Below are 10001 nucleotides of genomic sequence, written 5' to 3' on the forward strand. Positions count from 1 at the left end.
CTGTGGGTGTCTATGGGTGTCTATGGGTCTCTATGGGTCTCTATGGGTCTCTGTGGGTCTCTCTGGGTGTCTATGGGTGTTTATGGGTGTCTATGGGTCTCTGTGGGTGTCTATGGGTCTCTGTGGGTGTCTATGGGTCTCTGTGGGTGTCTATGGGTGTCTATGGGTGTCTATGGGTCTCTGTGGGTGTCTATGGGTCTCTGTGGGTGTCTATGGGTGTCTATGGGTCTCTATGGGTCTCTGTGGGTCTCTCTGGGTGTCTATGGGTGTCTATGGGTGTCTATGGGTCTCTATGGGTCTCTGTGGGTCTCTCTGGGTGTCTATGGGTGTTTATGGGTGTCTATGGGTCTCTGTGGGTGTCTATGGGTCTCTGTGGGTGTCTATGGGTCTCTGTGGGTCTCTCTGGGTGTCTATGGGTGTCTATGGGTGTCTATGGATCTCTGTGGGTCTCTGTGGGTCTCTGTGGGTCTCTCTGGGTGTCTATGGGTGTCTATGGGTGTCTATGGGTCTCTGTGGGTGTCTATGGGTGTCTGTGGGTCTCTGTGGGTCTCTGTGGGTCTCTCTGGGTGTCTATGGGTGTCTATGGGTCTCTATGGGTCTCTGTGGGTCTCTCTGGGTGTCTATGGGTGTCTATGGGTGTCTATGGGTCTCTGTGGGTCTCTGTGGGTCTCTCTGGGTGTCTATGGGTCTCTGTGGGTGTCTATGGGTGTCTATGGGTCTCTATGGGTGTCTATGGGTCTCTCTGGGTCTCTGTGGGTCTTTCTGGGTGTTTATGGGTGTCTATGGGTCTCTATGGGTCTTTGTGGGTGTCTATGGGTGTCTATGGGTCTCTATGGGTGTCTATGGGTCTCTATGGGTCTCTGTGGGTGTCTATGGGTGTCTATGGGTGTCTATGGGTCTCTATGGGTCTCTGTGGGTCTCTCTGGGTGTCTATGGGTCTCTATGGGTCTCTGTGGGTCTCTGTGGGTGTCTATGGGTGTCTATGGGTCTCTGTGGGTCTCTGTGGGTGTCTATGGGTGTCTATGGGTGTCTATGGGTCTCTATGGGTCTCTGTGGGTCTCTGTGGGTGTCTATGGGTGTCTATGGGTCTCTGTGGGTCTCTATGGGTCTCTATGGGTCTCTGTGGGTCTCTGTGGGTCTCTGTGGGTGTCTATGGGTCTCTGTGGGTCTCTATGGGTGTCTATGGGTGTCTGTGGGTGTCTATGGGTGTCTATGGGTCTCTATGGGTTTCTGTGGGTCTCTCTGGGTGTCTATGGGTGTCTATGGGTCTCTGTGGGTCTCTGTGGGTGTCTATGGGTGTCTATGGATCTCTATGGGTCTCTGTGGGTCTCTTTGGGTGTCTATGGGTGTCTATGGGTCTCTGTGGGTGTCTATGGGTGTCTATGGGTCTCCGTGGGTCTCTGTGGGTGTCTATGGGTGTCTATGGGTGTCTATGGGGCTCTATGGGTGTCTATGGGTGTCTATGGGTCTCTGTGGGTGTCTATGGGTGTCTATGGGTGTCTATGGGTGTCTATGGGTGTCTATGGGTCTCTGTGGGTGTCTATGGGTCTCTATGGGTGTCTATGGGTCTCTGTGGGTCTCTGTGGGTGTCTATGGGTGTCTATGGGTCTCTGTGGGTGTCTATGGGTCTCTGTGGGTGTCTATGGGTGTCTGTGGGTCTCTGTGGGTGTCTATGGGTCTCTGTGGGTCTCTGTGGGTGTCTATGGGTCTCTGTGGGTGTCTATGGGTCTCTGTGGGTGTCTATGGGTGTCTATGGGTCTCTGTGGGTGTCTATGGGTCTCTATGGGTGTCTGTAGGTCTCTGTGGGTGTCTGTGGGTGTCTATGGGTGTCTATGGGTGTCTATGGGTCTCTGTGGGTCTCTGTGGGTGTCTATGGGTGTCTATGGGTGTCTATGGGTCTCTGTGGGTGTCTATGGGTCTCTATGGGTGTCTGTAGGTCTCTGTGGGTCTCTGTGGGTGTCTATGGGTGTCTATGGGTCTCTGTGGGTGTCTATGGGTGTCTATGGGTCTCTGTGGGTCTCTGTGGGTGTCTATGGGTGTCTATGGGTGTCTATGGGTGTCTGTGGGTGTCGATGGGTCTCTGTGGGTCTCTGTGGGTCTCTGTGGGTGTCTGTGGGTGTCTGTGGGTGTCTATGGGTCTCTGTGGGTCTCTGTGGGTGTCTATGGGTATCTGTGGGTGTCTATGGGTCTCTGTGGGTCTCTGTGGGTGTCTATGGGTGTCTGTGGGTCTCTGTGGGTGTCTATGGGTGTCTATGGGTCTCTGTGGGTGTCTATGGGTGTCTATGGGTCTCTGTGGGTGTCTATGGGTGTCTATGGGTCTCTGTGGGTGTCTATGGGTGTCTATGGGTCTCTGTGGGTGTCTATGGGTGTCTGTGGGTCTCTGTGGGTGTCTATGGGTGTCTATGGGTCTCTGTGGGTCTCTGTGGGTGTCTATGGGTCTCTGTGGGTCTCTATGGGTGTCTATGGGTCTCTGTGGGTGTCTATGGGTCTCTATGGGTGTATATGGGTCTCTGTGGGTGTCTATGGGTGTCTATGGGTGTCTGTGGGTGTCTATGGGTCTCTTTGGGTCTCTGTGGGTGTCTATGGGTGTCTATGGGTGTCTATGGGTCTCTGTGGGTGTCTATGGGTCTCTGTGGGTGTCTATGGGTATATATGGGTGTCTATGGGTGTCTATGGGTGTATATGGGTCTCTATGGGTGTCTATGGGTCTCTGTGGGTGTCTATGGGTCTCTGTGGGTCTCTGTGGGTGTCTATGGGTGTATATGGGTCTCTGTGGGTGTCTATGGGTCTCTGTGGGTGTCTATGGGTCTCTGTGGGTCTCTGTGGGTGTCTATGGGTCTCTGTGGGTGTCTATGGGTCTCTGTGGGTGTCTATGGGTCTCTGTGGGTGTCTATGGGTCTCTGTGGGTGTTTGGCTGCTGCTATAAATGACCACGTGCCGATGACGACATCCACTCATTGCTGAGCATCACGTGGGGTATACATGACGTCCCTGGTATTTAACTCCCTGTTCTACGCACGCCGTGACGTAAGCGCGTACACACGCCGTGACGTCATCGCGTCGTGGGTTTTTTGTCTCCAGTGGTGACGATGACCAATGCAGTGACGTCACCCAAGGCGGGTGACGTCATGTTCTATAGTGGCTACTGTCCTGTAGATACGGTACAGTGCACAAACACACAAAGATCCCCCGTGTAGCCTTAACAGACTGTAGGGGCAAGTAGCACCTGTGAAGGCTGCCGGCACTGTGGCACACGAGGGGGTGGGTGGCCAGCACCACGCCCGGCCGCCTTTGTCTCCCCGGTGGCGATATTTACACACCGCACCAGGTACTCAGTTGAGGCTGAGTCGACCTAGGGGAGGCCCGGTTCAGATAATCGTCACTGGTGTTGGCCGTGAGTGGGAATCGAACCCGGGTCGCCGGGTTCATAGCGCAGCGTGGCGCTAACCACTACACCCACCGCTCCCCACACACAACCGCCATTCGCCACTAGGTGGCAGTGACATCACCACGGCGCCCGTGCCAGGCTAGGTGCACCTTGAGGCCACGTGAAGTGTCAAAGGCTCGCTGACAGGTCACGGGACAGACCCAGCAGGTGCCGTGGGTCAGCTGACTGAGATGCACAAACAGTTGTGCCTCCTGTGCCAACTTGTTGTGCTTTAGCCACCCGGCGCTCCGCTCGTTGTTGTGAGCGTCGCTCCTCCGCCCTCCGTTGTTGTTGGAGGGCGACTGCCTCCAACTGCCCAGTAGCGTCCTTCACGAGCCTCCTCCACTGAGGCCCATCTTGACACCGCTGGTACCAGTCATCGGCAAGTCCACTCAGCTCCACGTCCTCCTGTACCACATCACTCCATCTCTTCTCTAGCCCGTGCCGCGCCCGTTTAGCCCCCTCGATCCGGCCGAACAAAAGCTGTTTGGGCATGCGGTGGCTGGGCATGCGGGCTACATGACCCAGCCAACGCAGCCTTGCCTGCCGGAGGAGCTCACCGATGGGACTTTGTCCAGATCTTTCAAGGAGTTGTGAGCTCCTCACACAATCCAGTAGCTGAGTAGGTGAGTGGGTGGCTGAGTGAGTGAGAGGCTGAGTGGGTGAGTGTCTGAGTGGGTAGCTGAGTGGGTGGCTGAGTGGGTGAGTGGCTGAGTGAGTGGCTGAGTGGGTGGCTGAGTTGGTGAGTGGGTGGGTGAGTGGGTGGCTGAGTTGGTTGCTGAGTGGGTGGCTGAGTGGGTGAGTGAGTGGGTGAGTGAGTGGGTGAGTAGGTGGCTAAGTGGGTGGGTGAGGGAGTGGCTGAGTGAGTGGCTGAGTGGGTGGCTGAGTGGCTGGCTGAGTGGGTGGCTGAGTGGGTGAGTGAGTGGGTGGCTGAGTGGGTGAGTGAGTGGGTGGCTGAGTGGGTGAGTGTAAAACACACAACTGCTTACCGGTTTATAGTTTTAATAACAGCCAGGACCGCGTTTGATCGACAGCCACAACAGTGAGCGGGAACGCGAACACACGGCCAGTATATACACAGAGAGCCACAGACTCACCACACAGAGAGCCACAGACTCACCACACAGAGAGCCACAGACTCACCACACAGAGAGCCACAGACTCACCACACAGAGAGCCATAGACTCACCACACAGAGACCCACAGACTCACCACACAGAGAGCCACAGACTCACCACACAGAGAGCCACAGACTCACCACACAGAGAGCCACAGACTCACCACACAGAGAGCCACAGACTCACCACACAGAGAGCCATAGACTCACCACACAGAGACCCACAGACTCACCACACAGAGAGACATAGACTCACCACACAGAGAGCCACAGACTCACCACACAGAGAGCCATAGACTCACCACACAGAGAGCCACAGACTCACCACACAGAGAGCCACAGACTCACCACACAGAGAGCCACAGACTCACCACACAGAGAGCCACAGACTCACCACACAGAGAGCCACAGACTCACCACACAGAGACCCACAGACTCACCACACAGAGAGCCACAGACTCACCACACAGAGACCCACAGACTCACCACACAGAGAGCCACAGACTCACCACACAGAGAGCCACAGACTCACCACACAGAGAGCCACAGACTCACCACACAGAGAGCCACAGACTCACCACACAGAGACCCACAGACTCACCACACAGAGAGCCACAGACTCACCACACAGAGAGCCACAGACTCACCACACAGAGAGCCACAGACTCATCACACAGAGAGCCATAGACTCACCACACAGAGAGCCACAGACTCACCACACAGAGAGCCACAGACTCACCACACAGAGACCCATAGACTCACCACACAGAGAGCCATAGACTCATCACACAGAGAGCCATAGACTCACCACACAGAGAGCCACAGACTCACCACACAGAGAGCCATAGACTCACCACACAGAGAGCCATAGACTCACCACACAGAGAGCCATAGACTCACCACACAGAGAGCCACAGACTCACCACACAGAGAGCCATAGACTCACCACACAGAGACCCATAGACTCACCACACAGAGAGCCATAGACTCACCACACAGAGAGCCACAGACTCACCACACAGAGACCCATAGACTCACCACACAGAGACCCATAGACTCATCACACAGAGACCCACAGACTCACCACACAGAGACCCACAGAGACCCACAGACTCACCACACAGAGACGCACACTCACCACACAGAGACCCACAGACTCACCACACAGAGACCCACAGACTCACCACACAGAGACCCACAGACTCACCACACAGAGACCCACAGACTCACCACACAAAGACCCACAGACTCACCACAGAGACCCACAGACTCACCACACAGAGATCCACAGACTCACCACACAGAGACCCACAGACTCACCACACAGAGACCCACAGACTCACCACACAGAGACCCACAGACTCACCACACAGAGACCCACAGACTCACCACACAGAGACCCACAGACTCACCACACAGAGACCCACCACACAGAGACCCATAGACTCACCACACAGAGACCCACAGACTCACCACACAGAGAGCCACAGACTCACCACACAGAGAGCCACAGACTCACCACACAGAGAGCCATAGACTCACCACACAGAGACCCACAGACTCACCACACAGAGAGCCACAGACTCACCACACAGAGAGCCACAGACTCACCACACAGAGAGCCACAGACTCACCACACAGAGAGCCACAGACTCACCACACAGAGAGCCATAGACTCACCACACAGAGACCCACAGACTCACCACACAGAGAGACATAGACTCACCACACAGAGAGCCACAGACTCACCACACAGAGAGCCATAGACTCACCACACAGAGAGCCACAGACTCACCACACAGAGAGCCACAGACTCACCACACAGAGAGCCACAGACTCACCACACAGAGAGCCACAGACTCACCACACAGAGAGCCACAGACTCACCACACAGAGACCCACAGACTCACCACACAGAGAGCCACAGACTCACCACACAGAGACCCACAGACTCACCACACAGAGAGCCACAGACTCACCACACAGAGAGCCACAGACTCACCACACAGAGAGCCACAGACTCACCACACAGAGAGCCACAGACTCACCACACAGAGACCCACAGACTCACCACACAGAGAGCCACAGACTCACCACACAGAGAGCCACAGACTCACCACACAGAGAGCCACAGACTCATCACACAGAGAGCCATAGACTCACCACACAGAGAGCCACAGACTCACCACACAGAGAGCCACAGACTCACCACACAGAGACCCATAGACTCACCACACAGAGAGCCATAGACTCATCACACAGAGAGCCATAGACTCACCACACAGAGAGCCACAGACTCACCACACAGAGAGCCATAGACTCACCACACAGAGAGCCATAGACTCACCACACAGAGAGCCATAGACTCACCACACAGAGAGCCACAGACTCACCACACAGAGAGCCATAGACTCACCACACAGAGACCCATAGACTCACCACACAGAGAGCCATAGACTCACCACACAGAGAGCCACAGACTCACCACACAGAGACCCATAGACTCACCACACAGAGACCCATAGACTCATCACACAGAGACCCACAGACTCACCACACAGAGACCCACAGAGACCCACAGACTCACCACACAGAGACGCACACTCACCACACAGAGACCCACAGACTCACCACACAGAGACCCACAGACTCACCACACAGAGACCCACAGACTCACCACACAGAGACCCACAGACTCACCACACAAAGACCCATAGACTCACCACAGAGACCCACAGACTCACCACACAGAGATCCACAGACTCACCACACAGAGACCCACAGACTCACCACACAGAGACCCACAGACTCACCACACAGAGACCCACAGACTCACCACACAGAGACCCACAGACTCACCACACAGAGACCCACAGACTCACCACACAGAGACCCACCACACAGAGACCCATAGACTCACCACACAGAGACCCACAGACTCACCACACAGAGAGCCACAGACTCACCACACAGAGAGCCACAGACTCACCACACAGAGAGCCACAGACTCACCACACAGAGAGCCACAGACTCACCACACAGAGACCCACAGACTCACCACACAGAGAGCCACAGACTCACTACACAGAGAGCCACAGACTCACCACACAGAGAGCCACAGACTCATCACACAGAGAGCCATAGACTCACCACACAGAGAGCCACAGACTCACCACACAGAGAGCCACAGACTCACCACACAGAGACCCATAGACTCACCACACAGAGAGCCATAGACTCATCACACAGAGAGCCATAGACTCACCACACAGAGAGCCACAGACTCACCACACAGAGAGCCATAGACTCACCACACAGAGAGCCATAGACTCACCACACAGAGAGCCATAGACTCACCACACAGAGAGCCACAGACTCACCACACAGAGAGCCATAGACTCACCACACAGAGACCCATAGACTCACCACACAGAGAGCCATAGACTCACCACACAGAGAGCCACAGACTCACCACACAGAGACCCATAGACTCACCACACAGAGACCCATAGACTCATCACACAGAGACCCACAGACTCACCACACAGAGACCCACAGAGACCCACAGACTCACCACACAGAGACGCACACTCACCACACAGAGACCCACAGACTCACCACACAGAGACCCACAGACTCACCACACAGAGACCCACAGACTCACCACACAGAGACCCACAGACTCACCACACAAAGACCCACAGACTCACCACAGAGACCCACAGACTCACCACACAGAGATCCACAGACTCACCACACAGAGACCCACAGACTCACCACACAGAGACCCACAGACTCACCACACAGAGACCCACAGACTCACCACACAGAGACCCACAGACTCACCACACAGAGACCCACAGACTCACCACACAGAGACCCACCACACAGAGACCCATAGACTCACCACACAGAGACCCACAGAATCACCACACAGAGACCCATAGACTCACCACACAGAGAGCCACAGACTCACCACACAGAGAGCCACAGACTCACCACACAGAGAGCCACAGACTCACCACACAGAGAGCCACAGACTCACCACACAGAGAGCCACAGACTCACCACACAGAGAGCCACAGACTCACCACACAGAGACCCACAGACTCACCACACAGAGAGCCACAGACTCACCACACAGAGAGCCACAGACTCACCACACAGAGAGCCACAGACTCACCACACAGAGAGCCACAGACTCACCACACAGAGACCCACAGACTCACCACACAGAGAGCCACAGACTCACCACACAGAGAGCCACAGACTCACCACACAGAGAGCCACAGACTCATCACACAGAGAGCCATAGACTCACCACACAGAGAGCCACAGACTCACCACACAGAGAGCCACAGACTCACCACACAGAGACCCATAGACTCACCACACAGAGAGCCATAGACTCATCACACAGAGAGCCATAGACTCACCACACAGAGAGCCACAGACTCACCACACAGAGAGCCATAGACTCACCACACAGAGAGCCATAGACTCACCACACAGAGAGCCATAGACTCACCACACAGAGAGCCACAGACTCACCACACAGAGAGCCATAGACTCACCACACAGAGACCCATAGACTCACCACACAGAGAGCCATAGACTCACCACACAGAGAGCCACAGACTCACCACACAGAGACCCATAGACTCACCACACAGAGACCCATAGACTCATCACACAGAGACCCACAGACTCACCACACAGAGACCCACAGAGACCCACAGACTCACCACACAGAGACGCACACTCACCACACAGAGACCCACAGACTCACCACACAGAGACCCACAGACTCACCACACAGAGACCCACAGACTCACCACACAGAGACCCACAGACTCACCACACAAAGACCCACAGACTCACCACAGAGACCCACAGACTCACCACACAGAGATCCACAGACTCACCACACAGAGACCCACAGACTCACCACACAGAGACCCACAGACTCACCACACAGAGACCCACAGACTCACCACACAGAGACCCACAGACTCACCACACAGAGACCCACAGACTCACCACACAGAGACCCACCACACAGAGACCCATAGACTCACCACACAGAGACCCACAGAATCACCACACAGAGACCCATAGACTCACCACACAGAGACCCACAGACTCACCACACAGAGACCCACAGAGATCCACAGACTCACCACACAGAGACGCACACTCACCACACAGAGACCCACAGACTCACCACACAGAGACCCACAGACTCACCACACAGAGACCCACAGAGATCCACAGACTCACCACACAGAGACCCACAGACTCACCACACAGAGACCCACAGACTCACCACACAGAGACCCACAGACTCATCACACAGAGACCCACAGACTCACCACACAGAGACCCACAGACTCACCCCACAGAGACCCACAGACTCACCACACAGAGACCCACAGACTCACCACACAGAGACCCACA

Source organism: Lampetra planeri, chromosome 76 (genome assembly GCF_965212315.1).
Source record: "Lampetra planeri chromosome 76, kcLamPlan1.2.h2, whole genome shotgun sequence".
Classification (NCBI taxonomy): domain Eukaryota; kingdom Metazoa; phylum Chordata; class Hyperoartia; order Petromyzontiformes; family Petromyzontidae; genus Lampetra; species Lampetra planeri.